This window comes from Thermobia domestica, chromosome 11 (genome assembly GCF_964235325.1).
Source record: "Thermobia domestica chromosome 11, izTheDome1.hap1.1, whole genome shotgun sequence".
In the NCBI taxonomy this organism is placed as follows: Eukaryota; Metazoa; Arthropoda; class Insecta; order Zygentoma; family Lepismatidae; genus Thermobia; species Thermobia domestica.
In genome coordinates, this window is record NC_137464.1 from 147,050,078 (window position 1) to 147,065,044 (window position 14,967).

Here is a 14,967-nt window from a genome sequence, read left to right on the forward strand (position 1 = left end):
CACACGTAATACATCATTACCGATAGCAACAAGATTAGCTATAGATTGCGTGAATAAAGGCGAAGAAGATGTTTGTTATATTTGTCCTTTGGGGTCTTTTAATTATTCTGCACTTTTTTCTTTTACAAAAAAAATTGCTTAACGTAAGTACTGTAGTGTTAATTATTTCGGAACTATTTTGACCACAATATGAACAAAAGTACCCGAAACAACCTGAAATGATCCCTGAATTAAAGGATTGGTTGCGCCCTATTTACAAAGATGTGAGTAGAACCAGCGGCGCAAAATCTGTCTTCAACATTGGGGGGGGGGGGGGGTAAGACCGTTACCATACTTTTTTTTTGACGATGTCCAAAAATACTTATGAAGTTGAAAAAACAATGTTGTGGAGGATCAGAGTTGTCTTCAGCGTTGGGAGGCTGCAGATTTGAGGCTTATTCTGGGGGACATCTATTTTATCTCACGTTCCTTTGTAGCAATCGGACAAAAAATAATCAAATTTCTCCCAAAAAAACACATTTCAAATCGGATTATTGGGGAGAAGTCCCCCCTCAGTTCCAAGATTGGAGGGGACATGTAATCCGTCATCCCCCCCCCCCACGGATTTGCGCCAGTGAGTAGAAACATATTGTTTTAGTTTACATCTACAACTTTAAAAACAATGCTTATAGACAATGAATTTCTCTATTATTTTTTTATAGCGACTTTTTCACCCAAAATTGGAGTCGTCATATCCCGTTTCGCAAACTTATTGCCAACATTTTGGAAACTGGTTGCGAAGAGAGCTACAATGGATGAGTCGAGTTATTTCGTCGTTTCCGCTGTGAACGTAAGTACAAGATTCCAAAGAGATTAAGAAAAAATGAAATGAAACCTTTGAGTTTTTACGTCCCACAGTTATGCCGGTTAGGCTAAAGGAGACGCTGATGATAAGCAATGAATGAAATGGTGGAATGAAGAAAGTGGAAGGAAACGGGAGAACCCCGAGGAAACCCACGCACAAGGTGTTTGTCCATCACAAAGTTCATTTGACGGGGGCTGGGATCGAACCCGGGACCCCAAGTACCGGAGGTGAACGCTCTACCACTGAGCCACCGCAGCTCTTAAGAGATTAAGAGTCACAAACATAGTCACTTTCAATTTTGTAATATATATAGGTCTATATATTGCATCACTGACTAATAACTAAAAATCCTTGGATTGTATATATAAAAAGTCGCCCCCTGCCCGTAAAAAGCTTCATTCGAACTCGGAATCGAAACAATTGCATCTGTAAAAACAGTGCTGATTTGATTTTAACGTTCCTTTCAGCAGCAAGGCTGTATGAGACGTGGGACCTACAGATTAACGTGGAATCCGAACCACATAAGCTCCGGCCGGGAATCGAAAAAAATGAAATGAAATCTTTGAGTTTTATGTCCTACGGTTATGCCGGTTAGGCTAATGGAGACGGTGATGAGTAATGAATTAAATAGTGGAATGAAGAAAGTGGGAGGAAAACGGGAGAAACCCCGAGAAAAACCCACGCACACGGTGTTTTGTCCACCACAAGGTTCACTTGGCGGGGCTGGGGATCGAACCCGGGGACCCCAAGCACCAGAGGTGAACCTTCTACCACTGAGCCACCGCGGCCCCCGGCCGGGAATCGAACCCGGGTGTCCCCACGCCAAAGGCGTGTTCACTAACCACTTAGCCACGAGGGAGCTCATCTATAAGGCAGTGTAAGCAAACAAAAAAAAACGCACACTGGATGTTTGCGCAACTGAGGATCAAAAACATTCTCAATGGAGTATGAGAAATAGTTAACGCCAATCAAAGTGTGCTTTTGCTTATTTATTACTTCGTTAATACTTAATTCCTTCTAGAAATAGTGAAACTATACTATGAAGAAACACTAATAAACTAATAACAATTACGTTGTATTTCTTACCACACCACGACCATTTTTACCACCCATAGAATTTGAACCTAGTACTATACTGCATTAGTCACGCCGTAACGAAAGATGAACACCTGGCACTCGTAGCTGTTGAAGCTGTGTTGTAGCTACCTGTATATCACGCGGCCTGCGTTGGTACTCCTCAACATAAATACCTCACAGCCCAAAGCCAGGAAACATCACAGACAGAAGACAGGGGCACAAGCAGTGCCTGACACTTCACGAACTCTAAACCCGCCAAGACTCAACTCAACATGACCTTCAATTACGTTCTAGAAACCAAATCAATGCTAAGGCACAAACTTACCAACTTTCTATATGAAAACACAAGAAAAAAAATCTAACTTTTTTGGTTCCAAAGTGATGACATAACAATAATACTAAAAAGGTTTTAATTTTCAGTAACCCAAACATTAATTAACTAGGGAACATAACAAAGCAAAAATAAATAAAAATAAAAATAAATTAAATTAAAAAATAAAAATCTGACAAGTAAACTCTCCCTGACTACTTTTTTTTTTTTTTTTTAAATTTCAGTGAGGCTGTAAAATATGTCAGTATCTTCGTAAAATATATATATTTCAATGTAAACAAGTTCTTTAAACAAAAGAAAGCTTTGTAGTAGAGCGCTTACCTCTGACGCGTTAGGTCCCTGGTTCGATTCCTGCTCCCGACAAATAGCCTTTTGGTGAACACTGTAGGTGTGGTTATTCTTAAGACTTTCCAGTTTCCTTACATTTTCTTGATTCCACCATTATCATGTATCTCACTGTCACCTTCTCTCTTACATTGATGTACAATCATGGGGCGTTAAACTAAAAGCAAAAAAAAAAAAAAAAAAAAATTTTGCAAATATCCTAGTAAAAATTAGTTTTCTAGACTACACAAGTGGCCCCGCGTAGGGTAGTCGCTAGCGCTCTCGCCTTCGGTGCGAACGGTTCCGGGTTCGATCCCGGGGGAGAACTCGGTCGAAAAAGTATCAAAAGATTTTAAGTCCAGCCATCCTAAATGAGGTTTCCTTGGGTTTTCCTCATTCACAGCAGGCAAATGCCGGAGTGGTACCTAACATATAGGTCCCAGGCCGTTTTCTTCCTTCCCCAATCCTTTCTTCCCTTCCTTTCCCCGGATAGTGTACTCGCCGAGGAAAGTCATCCCTCATATGGGGTAACAAGGCCATTGATGCCGAAAGCCCAGAAATCTAAATCCTAAATCTTCACTACACAAGGAAATTTCCGCGCTGAAAACGGTTTATTAGCAATTATGTTAAGCAGTCCTGTAGTAAATCTGCACCAAGTAATAAATCGTCACATATAAAATGGAATGAATAAACACATAACATTCATTTTGCTACCTTGAAACATAATATGTTTCAAAACATTAATATTCAAAGTTTTTTCAAAATTCAGATTCACCCATTCCATTCTCCTCAATCATTTACGAGTTACAATAGTAAGAATTGTAGTCATAAACTACATTACTTACTTAGTACTATATTAAAGCAAGTTACACTAAAAGAATATATAATTAATGGAATATTTAACTAAAGTAATAGTTAACTATTGTACTTACCCAGGCTTTTGTTTCCTTCCTCTCTTCTGTTCCGTTTGTAAACAACCTCGTTTCGCAAGCAAAAGACGGTAGTTCAATGACGTCAGCCATGGCGAAAGAAAGAGTGTCTATAGGCGGTCTGGATCTTACACACAGATGGACGTATATAACGTATAGCTGAAGTATTTAACATACGTATACGTATGTAAAATACGGAAAATTGTTAGATGTCAGACATCCTGCAGCGACATGATGTAACATCTAAGCGGGTAAAAGGCAGTACCTCTGTAGTATATGGATAAAGTACGCTCCGTACAGATTTCCTTAGTAAACATAACGAATCCTTGTATTTGTACAATATACCGCTGTCCGGATAATGGATTTTTCTCAGTGTGGCAGCCAGCGACAGGCCGGTAGCCAGCCTAAAAATTTAGGGGGGGCCGGCAGAAGTTAGGGGGGGCGATCCAACAATATTATAGTTCATTTGCAAGCCTACCGTGAAAATTTTAGAGGGGGCCAGCAAAAATTTATGTGGGGCGGCCCCCTAGACCCCCCTGAATACGGGCCTGGCCAGCGACTTCAGGTTTTTACTGTACCTTGTCAACATACCAGAGAATTCTTTTTAGGTGACTTGAACCCATGTGGCTTTGGTGTTGCCAGCTAGAAAAAATCATGAAATTCGGCTAGGGATTTTTTTAAAAAAATTTACTCCTACATTTTTTCAATAATCCCTCCCGTTAGCAACACTGCAATCTAACTTACACCAAAAAATGTCCCTCTTCTAAAATACAAGACGTAAACGATATCAATCGGGCTAACAGTGTTTGGGCAATAAATCATTAACTGACAGTCTACGAAAACCCCCAAATCGATTTTGTTCCGAAAGGGTTAATGAGATATGCGCGCCAAAGATTTCGGGCACTAATTTAACGTGATCCCTTCCCCCCAAGTTTCTGGGCTGGTCCAGAGAATGAATGACCTACATAGTACTGTCTACGGGCTGGATGGGCTACCAAATTTCAGCTTTCGTTCTCCCATAGTTAATGTGATATAGGCGCCGAAAATTTGGGAGCTAACTTCACCAGAGCCTCCCAACTTTCTGAGCTAGTCGAGATAAAGATCGACGGGCTAACAAATTTCATCTTTTGGGCCAATATAGTTAATAAGGTGTGAAAACCAAAGTTTTGGGGCGTTAACTTAACGTGAGCCCTTAAGTTTTTGGGCAAGTTGAGGTAATGGTGTACCAGCTACTAAACTTCATGGGCCTTCCAACCCATTATTATTTAGCATTTGGAGCACTCAAAGAACACAGATACAGGGTTTCCAAATGTGAAGATGAAAATGAAATCTTTAAGTTTTATGTCCGACTGTCATCCTGGGTAGGCTAAAGAAGACGCAGATGATGAGAATAAATGGAATGGTGAAATGAAAGAGTTGTGGGAAAGGGAAACTCCGAGAAAACCCTCACACACGGTATTTGTTCACCACAAACTCCACTTTGCGCAAGTTGGTATAGAACCAGGGCCCACGCATCATGTGTGAACCCTCTGCCACTAAGCCACCGCGGTCCAGAAGTCCTCGAGAGACGAGACACATAGGCGTATACCTAACGTGTAATTTGTTCGTAGCGGGAATTTGTTATAGTATAGTTAATTACAAACAATGACAAACCGAAAATGTAATGTGGACAATCTCGAACAAGCAATAAACAATCTGCGTGATTTGTTTTAGATTTCAGAAAATAGGTTCTGCCAGATTTACGCTTATCGACTGTAATCGTTTAATTTATTTATTTATTTATTTGGGAGGGAAGCAAAGTATAATACATTTCAGTCATTACACATACAAAGAGATGTTTTATGGTAATTGTTTTTTGCTGAAATATAACTTCGATATCTTTTATACGTGTTTAGGAGCTGAGATTATTATCTAATAATTATAAGGAAGATACGTTTTTTTTTTTTTTTTTTTTTTTTAGGAAGATACAAGTTTTTTACCTTCGTACAACAATTCATGTTTAATAGGCGCATAGAAGGGGCTCATGCCCAAAACGTTGGGACTCCATTTCTGGGGCCCCATGGTAGGGGGCCGGTTCCTGACCACCACTGTGCTGAGGGGAATCGGATCTTTCCAATGTCACCATCTGTATGCAACAACTCCATGCTTAAAGGAGAAATAGAGTGGACTCGAGCCCAACATTTCGGAACCACATTTTCTGGAGCTTCGAGGCCAGGGCCCAATTTCTGACATTACCGCTTTCGTTAATCGACCCCGACCTTTCAAACGCTAACACTATAGTACAACACCATGTTAAATAGGCAAATAAAAGAGACCTGAACCCAAACTTTTGATATCTCATTTTTAGAGTCTCAGGTCCCGGAGCTTTCCAACACCACAATATGTATCCAATAACTCCATGCTTAAAAGAAAAATAGAATGAAGCCAAGCTTAAAATTTCGGGACACCATTTCTAGACCTTTCAGACAAGGGCCCAATTTCTGACGTTAACACTGTGCTCAGATGACCCGAACATTTCCAACTTCACCATCCACGTACAATTCCATGTTTAATAGGCGTAAAGAAAGAACCCGCGCCCAAAACTTCGGGACCCCATTTTTCTGGAGCCTCATCTCTGGGGCCCAGTTTCTGATATCACCACTGTGCTCGGGAGACCCGTACTTTTCCAATGCAACCATCTGCATCCACTAACTCCATGTCTAACACTGCTTCCCCATTGTAGGAGGATTTTGATGAATTTTCTCCAGGTTCTTTACAACTATTTACAACGTTTCAAACTATTCATAAGAAATGAAATTTCAATACATTAGAAACTATGTTCTTTTAAAATGTTCAAAATGGGTGACAGCATTGATTTCCAGTAATAATTGTAAACCTTCGTAATTTTATTCTCTATTTGAGTAGTAGTTTAATTTCGAATCTTTTACGGTTAAAAATATTTTTGTGAATTGTAACGGAATACATTGAAATGCTCCTACTGCCACGGGTACGTGTTCCAATTATAAATCGATTTGAGGTTCGGTGTACAAATGAGAAACTCCCAAAGCGAAGTACAATGTTGTAACGTTGTTGACATACATATGAATAACTGGAGATTAGGTCATTAAGCTGTACATAAAATCATATAAATTTTCATTCATATTACGCAGATAAGTACACACAGAACAGCATATGAATCTTTATCTGACTTTTGTTTCTCTAACTTTCTGACAGCCTTTACGAAATAATATCTTTACAATCGATATATTCGTTAAACATTATTATTATTCTTATCCTTCAATATTCATCATACATCATATTCTTCATTACTTTAAATTCTTCATATTACATAACTATTTTACATTATATTCCGTCGAAGCTGTTTCAAAGTTAGTATTACACTTCTGACATAGTCATCTTTACAAATCATAATTGATTCTCAATCCATACGCCTGTAACTTGTCCATCCTTGGAAACGAAGTTTGCAATAGTTTTTCAATATTTAAATACTCATCTGGTCAGTTAATTCAAACACAGTTATCCATTTATAAATACTAAAATAGTCGGAATTAGAATTAGATATGTTGATTCGAGGTTTGATATAATTACAGCCACATATTTTAAAATAAAATTACCGATCACAAAATAACATACTCACATATTTATAATCAATCCGGTTATGATCTATTATCGATTCGAAAAAGTTTTCTTAGGTTTTAATTTTAATATCCGAGGGTACAGACCAATATCCGAATCGCCCCTTGTCCAAATATAAACTAATGCGCTGAGGTACAGGTACAGGTTAACGACGCATTACAACATACGGATATATATAATGTGTGTATATTTTGTATGTATGTAGATAGGTAAAAATATCACAACTAGATACATATGCCGAAAAAATATCCATGGAGAAATGATTCGAATAAAAACATTCAAATTGGGAGCAATTCATATGCCAATTGAATTTTTAAAAATCACTGGTAGTGATCAGTCTTTGGAAAAGACAAAATAGTTGGTTAAGTTCTGACCTCTTAAGCCTCTATTTTACAACTTCTTCAAGTTCGAAAATGTTAATATTCTTGTTTAATTCATTTTTAATATTCCCGCGTAGACAGCTGCTTGCATGTTCTCTTCACTCCTCTACTTTTCATACCTTCATTCTCACCATCGTGATAAACCCGATTGGGTAGAAAGGCGTGATTAACTAAGCAAATTCATCACAATCAAAACACATTTCAGACTTTGACCGTTTGACTTTGAAAATGCTCCTGCATAATCTATAAGACGTTACTCGGCACCTTGATATCACATTGTCCTTTAATAAGTGAAAAAACTTGTGACTGTTGTTGAAACGTTTGAGTTGCGAGTGAAGCGAGCAAGACAATTTTTAACAAATCCATTTCTTTGCTAACCGACAATATTGATCTAATAGGGCACCAGAACTTCATTTATTCATTTTCAACACTTTTCCTTTCTTCTTGCTCGTTCGGCGCCCCTTGCTATCAGCGCCCGGGGCGAGCGCCCCGCTGGCTCCCCTCTAGCTACGGCTCTGATTGAACGTGACGACAGTCTTCTAAGAAATAACTGCCAACTAGGCATTTTAATTTTCAAACTTGTTCAGAAGTTGGTAAATTTGGAACGAAGCCCCACCTAGTCAAAAACCTAGACTAATTACATAAATCTTCAATTGTGCCAACTGCCAAGTCCGTAAAAGAATTGATAATCCACAACAACTGGGTAACTAAGAAAATGCCAAATCAATCAGAAGTCGGTGACTTGCTCCCCCCTTTCCCCCCTTAGCGACACCCCTGGTCGCATGCAGTGTGGACTGTACGCAGTTTGAATCGTACGCAGTTTGGATCCTACTCAGTGTGGACCCTACGCAGTGTGGATTGTACGCAGTTTGGATCGTACGCAGTTTGGATCATACGCAGTGTGAATTCTACGCAGTTTGGATTCTACGCAGTTTAGGTCGTGTGGAGTCCATGAATATAACCCTAATTGATAGCTGCACAGGTTAAACAAATTAAGAGAGCTAAAAAATATATATATTTTTTGAGCGCATGATTAAAACGTAAATTATTTCAGGGCAACTGCGTAGGACCAAAACTGCGTAGGATCCAAACTTCGTAGAATCAACACTGCGTACGATCCAAACAGGTTTTGAGCTGAATTTTTTGATCCTACGCAGTTTCGATCGTACGCAGTGTGGATCCTACGCCGCATTCCCAAGGGAAGCACATCAAAATGAGGCAACCCGCTCGTAAAATTTACGTGTTAGCTTTCTCGCGTTAAGGCAAATAAATAATGATACAAGAATTGGTGGAATAAGAATGTGAGAGGCAACGGGAGTGTCCCAAAAAAACGAACAAGATGTCTACTGCAAACTTACTTGGCCGGGAATCGAACCAGGGACTCACACACTAGAGGTAAGTTCTTTACTACTCACAAGGAAACCTTCCGAAAATGATAGTTGCTGTGAAAGATGTGGCCTATGTCAATTGAAAGAGCTGTAACAGAGATGAGTATTCCCAAAAAATTAGCTGCCCATAGCAATAGGTTCAAGAAATATAAGGGGTGGATGTTCGGAAAACAGCAAGGTTGGACAAGGAGGGAAAAGTGCAAATTCCGCAAAAAAAAGGGGGGGGCATGGCAAAATACAATGTTGACAAGTGATGTATAGAAAGAGGCTTGCCACAATAGGGAAGAAATGAAGGCCACCACTGGGATTAACAGTGTTGCCAACTGCAATGAAAAGTATATGTTTTGCAAAGAGCACTATATGAAGTGAGTGAAATATTCAGTGTCAACCTGTCATGTAGAACATAAGATATGACGTGTATAATCAGTGGTACAATCTAACAAAAGAGAATAGAAAAAACAGAAGTACGAAAATACGGAAAAGACGGAGTTGGCCATAATGCGCCACATTTGAGCACGAGCTGTGCATATTAGGATGAACAAAACAAGAAGCACCGACTATGCAGGAAACCGATTTACCTAGAGTCGAAAAGAAAAACGAGTTCCAAAGTTGGCAACACTGACCATGAAAATCCAGACAATTCTAATATAGTTAGGCCACTCGCTTCACAAAAAAAATCCGGCAACAGGCATTAGTCTTCGCATCATTTGTACTTGCTCGTCCACATTGAATGTGCAATTGTTCGATGAGACAATGGTCCAAACAGAAGATACATTTGCAGTGAGCACAGCGGAATACTGCCAATCCGTTACACATGGTGCAATGATCACCTGTGAATGTCTCGAAACAGTACTCTAGAGGTGTCGGAGCCTTTGGTGGTCTTTCTATCACATATCCACACCTGTAGAAAGCAAACATAATCAAAGGCTTGATCTGCTGTGTGTTGCTGTCTGTAGTACTATCACCGACTATATGATATATCCAGAGTATCCCACCTAACTCTGCGATTGAAATAGTTTCAAAGCGATAAAATGTGACACATCCAGTTGTGCAGGAATGTACCCATGTCAGCGGGCGACAAACTTCTGTGAGACGCAAGTGCCCCCAAGTCCCCCATCATAGGGTCCCAGGGGACAACTTCAAAATTTCAAATAACACCATCGGTCGAGTTATATTTCTTTCGATAAATCTTGGAATATGCAACAACGCATATCAGAAATATTTGCTATATGGGATTTCAAAATGGCCGCCAAAAATATCTGCTCGGTGACAAGAACAACGTGCAGTTTTGGCGGCTATTTTGAAACCGGTGCTTCATATAGCAAATGTTTCTTATAGGCGGTGTTGTATCTAACCAGAGAAATATCATCCGCCCCCTGTTCCCATTTGAAATGTTGTGGTTCACCCTTCGAACCTTATGATGGGGGCCCTGGGGACTTGCTTCTTACAAAGTTTTTTTGGCCCTCGACATGAGTATATTCCTGTGCAATTGGATTTACAAACATCTCTTGTCGCTTCGCAGCAACTTGAGATCACAATGTTCGATGCCATGTTAAGAAATAACATATATTTGTGGCGGCCATTTTGAAAAACATGCTTCATATAGCAAATGTTTCCTATAGATGTTGTTGCACATTCCATGATCTATCGAGAGAGGTACCACTCGGTCCCTGTTGCCATTTGAAAATTTGAAGTTGGCTCCTGGGGCCCTATGATGGGGATCCTGGGGGCACTTGCTTCTCACAGACTTTTATCGCACCCTGACATTTTTACATTCCTGCATAACTGGATCCGTCACATTTCTGTTCGTTTCGCAAATCTTTCAGGTCACAAAGTTTGGTGGGACACCCTGTATGTTCCCACATACGACTCAACCATGACATAATGTTCACTACTTCTATTATCGGTTGTTGGCTCAACCCAACCATTTCATGTTCCCCGAATTGTCATTGCCTCAATCACTCTAGCATTGATGCATTCCGAGTGATGCCTGTTGCGGGAATTTACTTTTCGTGAAGTGAGTGGCCTAACTATATTAGAATTATCTGGATTTTCGTGGCCAGTGTTGCCAACTTTGGAACTCGTTTTTCTTTTCGACTCTAGGTAAGTCGGTTTCCTGCATAGTCGGTGCTTCTTGTTTTGTTCATCCTAATATGCACAGCTCGTGCTCAAATGTGGCGCATTATGGCCAACTCCGTCATTTCCGTATTTTTCGTACTTCTGTTTTTTCTATTCTGTTTTGCTAGATTGTACCACTGATTATACACGTCATATCTTATGTTCTACATGACAGGTTGACACTGAATATTTCACTCACTTCATGTAGTGCTCTTTGAAAAACATGTACTTTTCATTGCAGTTGGCAACACTGTTAACCCCACTGGTGACCTTCATTTGTTCCCTATTGTGGCAAGCCTCTTTCTATACATCACTTGTCAGCATTGTATTTTGCCATGTCCCCCTTTTTTGCGGAATTTGCACTTTTCCCCCTTGTCTAACCTTGCTGTTTCCCAAACTTCCATCTCTTATATTTCTTGAGCCTATTGCTATGGGCAGCTAATTTTTTGGGAATGCTCATCTCTGTTACAGCTCGTTCAATTGGCATAGGCCATATCTTTCACAGCAACTATCATTTTCGGAAGGTTCCCTTGTCAGTCAACCTGCCTCTTTCTTCATTCTAGCTACCAACTACTATATAATAATAATAATAATAATAATAATAATAATAATAATAATAATAATAATAATAATAATAATAATAATAATAATAATAATAATAATAATAATGGATGTTTCAAAAGTTTCGTTAACCCGTTATGTTGCAAGTACATCATTATGCAACAACAACCCATTCAACATACAACCCATTATGTTTTATGTTGCAAGTAGTTCAGCGTTTTAGTGGCGTGCGTGGAAGTACTAATTTTGTTTATCAATCTTTTAGTTTCTCTTTTACCACAATTTATTTCCTGCCAGATATCATTAAACTGTTTTATCCAAACCTACTGAAAGTAGTTTTTGGCCCTTAATAGTACTCTTATTAATTTAGTGTAGATTAGTAACAGTGTTCGATTTGTAGGGAGGATGTCTGGGATTTCCTCCCCTCTGGAAAAATCATCCCGGCTTCTGGTTTAGCTAATATAGTCTCAACCAGGGATAGTGGTTTTCCCCTCTCAGTACATAGTTTCTTTATCGTGGAAAATATATAAAATCACACTCTTAGAGTATTCTGTTTTCTAAGTTTGGATGACGCTTCTTCTGTCTCACTTTCCTTTTCTTCTTTCCCGTACATGAGGCTGTATTTGTTTGTGCTAGCTACTCGCATAAAAATAGCGTTTGGGGAGTTTTAAACGAATCTTGCAAGAAAACAAAACCAGAGATGTGACAGTGTCATCCCTATTTACCCTATGGTTCATACCTCGTTTTTCTCAGAATGGAACAGCCTTTTAAACGGTACCACTTACATGTCCCTATGATGTACCAGAAGGGAATTATTTGAGGGAAAATCGGGACTTTTTACCAAAAAAAACTTCTTCGAAGTTTGGGGCCCCCTGAAGCTCTACCGGGTCTGCGCACAAACCTCCAAAAATTAGAAAAAATACTACGTAGTGTACTAATTACTTGTGACAAATTCGAATTTCCTGTCTTGAATAGTAAGGGCGGGAAAATTTTTACCCACGTTGAGAGAACATAAAAAAACGCCCCAAAATTCCCTAAAACGCACCCTACAAATTTAAAAAAAATTCGGACACGTCTCTAATGATCGTAAAATTATAGTTCATACGTTATTTTGTTCAGAATGGAGTTGCCTTTCAGATGGTATCACCCGCATGTCACTCGGACATCCCTAAGAAGGGAAAATTGAGGAAAATAGGGATTTTTTGCTGAAAAATCCCTTTCTCCCCAGTTTGGAGCCCTCTGGCGCGGCCCTAGGTAAACATAGAGATCCAGAAATCACTTTCAGAAAACTACGTAGTATACTAATTGCTTGTGCTAAATACCAATCTCCTATCTTCAAAAATAAGGACGGGAAAAATATTTTCCTCTTCAGCGAATATTCCCAGAATGTCCCAGAATACCCTATATAAATTTCAAAAATTTCTTGACACGTCTCTAATTATCGTAGGATCACGATTCATATACCATTCTCTTCAGAATAGAGCAGGCTTCCAGATTGTATTACCCTCATGTCCCTCGGACGTCCCTAAGGGGGGAAAATTGAATAAAATAGGGATTTTTGCTGAAAAATCCCTTTTTTCCCGTTTAGGGGACCTCTGGTGCGGCTCTGGGTAAACATAGAGATCTGGAAATCACTTTAAAAATATTACATATGGTACTAATTACTTGTGCCAAATACCAATCTCCTATCTTCAATACTAGGGGCGGGAAAAAATTTTCCTCTTCTGCGAATATTTTCTAAATTTCCCAAGGATACTATACAAACTTCAAAAATCTCCTGACACGTCTCTAATTACCGTAGGATGACAATACATATGTCATTCTCTTGAGAATAGAGTAGGCTTTTAGCTGGTATCATCCGCATGTCCCTAGGACGTTCCTAAGGACTTTACAAGTGAGGAAAATAGGGATTTTTGCAGAAAACATCTCTTTTTCCCCGTTTGGTGCCCTCTGGCGCGGCCCTGGGTTAACATAGAGATCTGGAAATCACTTTAAAAATATTATTTATGGTATTAATTGCTTGTGCCAAATACCAATCTCCTATCTCCAATACTAAGGGCGGGAAAAATATTTTCCTCTTCTGCGAATATTTCCGAAATTTTCTAAGGATACTATACAAACTTCAAAAATTTCCTGACGCGTCCCTAATTATTGTAGGATAATGATTCATACGCCATTCTCTTCAGAATCGAGTAGGCTTTCAGAAAGTACCACTCAAATGTCCCTATCATGTAGCCGAGCGGAGCAAGATTGGGATTTTTGGTCAAAAATATCCCTTTTTTTTACCCTTTTGTCCCTCTGAAGCCCCCTTCTATGTTGACGAAGAGATCCGAAAAAATCTCGTAAAAACTAATGGATCCACTGATTGTTTATGGTAAATGTTATTATTCTAGGATTAAAGGGAAGCTCACCAAAAAGTGTTGAAGTTAGACCTCAGTAAAAAAAAAAAAAAAAAAGGAATTTGTAAATTGATGACGTCATATCCCCCTGTGTTCTGACGCTCGGAAGCGTATAGACCCTTCCAAGACTTTCTTGAATGCCTCCTCTCTTGGAAAATAAATAAATAAATAAAAAATTGGAACTAAATATTATTCTTAGTTCTCCTTTATTCGAATCTTTAAGACACTACAATATCGGTCGAAAACGACCGAAAAAACTTAAAAGGGTTAAGCTTACCATTGAAACTCGGAGCACCGGACATCTATTTGGTCTAGGAATTAATTCGTGCGGTTGGTACGCACACATTGAAGCTGTAGTACAAACACAAAATACATAAATACCTTAAGAAAAATATTGTCCATCGCTAGCCACCACTTTCGCCCATCTGTCAGGCAATGTACGGATTCCGTGGCGAAAGAAGTCCTCATCCTTGGAAGCGATCCAGTCAGAGACCCATGTTTCGATATCTTCTGAAGAAGTAAACCGCTGTCCAATCAAATCGTTGTTCATGCAATCGAACAAGTAGTAGTCCGAAGGAGCAACGTCTGGTGAATACGGCGGGTGGGGTAAAACTTCCCATCCGACATTTTCTAAATAGGTTTTGACCGGTTTTGCGACATGTGGGCGAGCGTTATCATGTTGAACAATAAGTTTATCATGTCTGTTCTCCCATTCTGGTCGTGTTCTGGCCAGAGCTTGCTTCAAACGCATTAATTGTCGTCGATAACGTTCTCCATTCATAGTTTCACCCGGTTGCAGCAGCTCATAGTATACCACACCTTTCATATCCCACCATATGCACAGCATAACGTTTGCACAGTGAATATCTCGTTTTGGTTGTTATGGACCTGGTTCACCTGGTTTCACCCAGGCCTTTTTTCGTTTAGGGTTCTCGTAATGGATCCACTTTTCATCACCCGTAATAATTCGATGCAGAAAC

At 39.4% G+C, this 14,967-nt stretch overlaps 1 protein-coding gene across 2 annotated transcripts in view; it reads left to right on the top strand.

Annotated features, from left to right (window-relative positions):
* Positions 1–706: 706 nt before the first annotated feature.
* The window catches only part of LOC145664480 (uncharacterized), a 98,798-nt gene continuing 84,537 nt past the window's right edge, over positions 707–14,967 (top strand). For both annotated transcript variants that reach the window (XM_081731196.1, XM_081731197.1), the window contains exon 1: positions 707–829. The gene's annotated coding sequence lies outside the window, so the exon portion shown is untranslated. The remainder of the gene's footprint in view (positions 830–14,967) is intronic.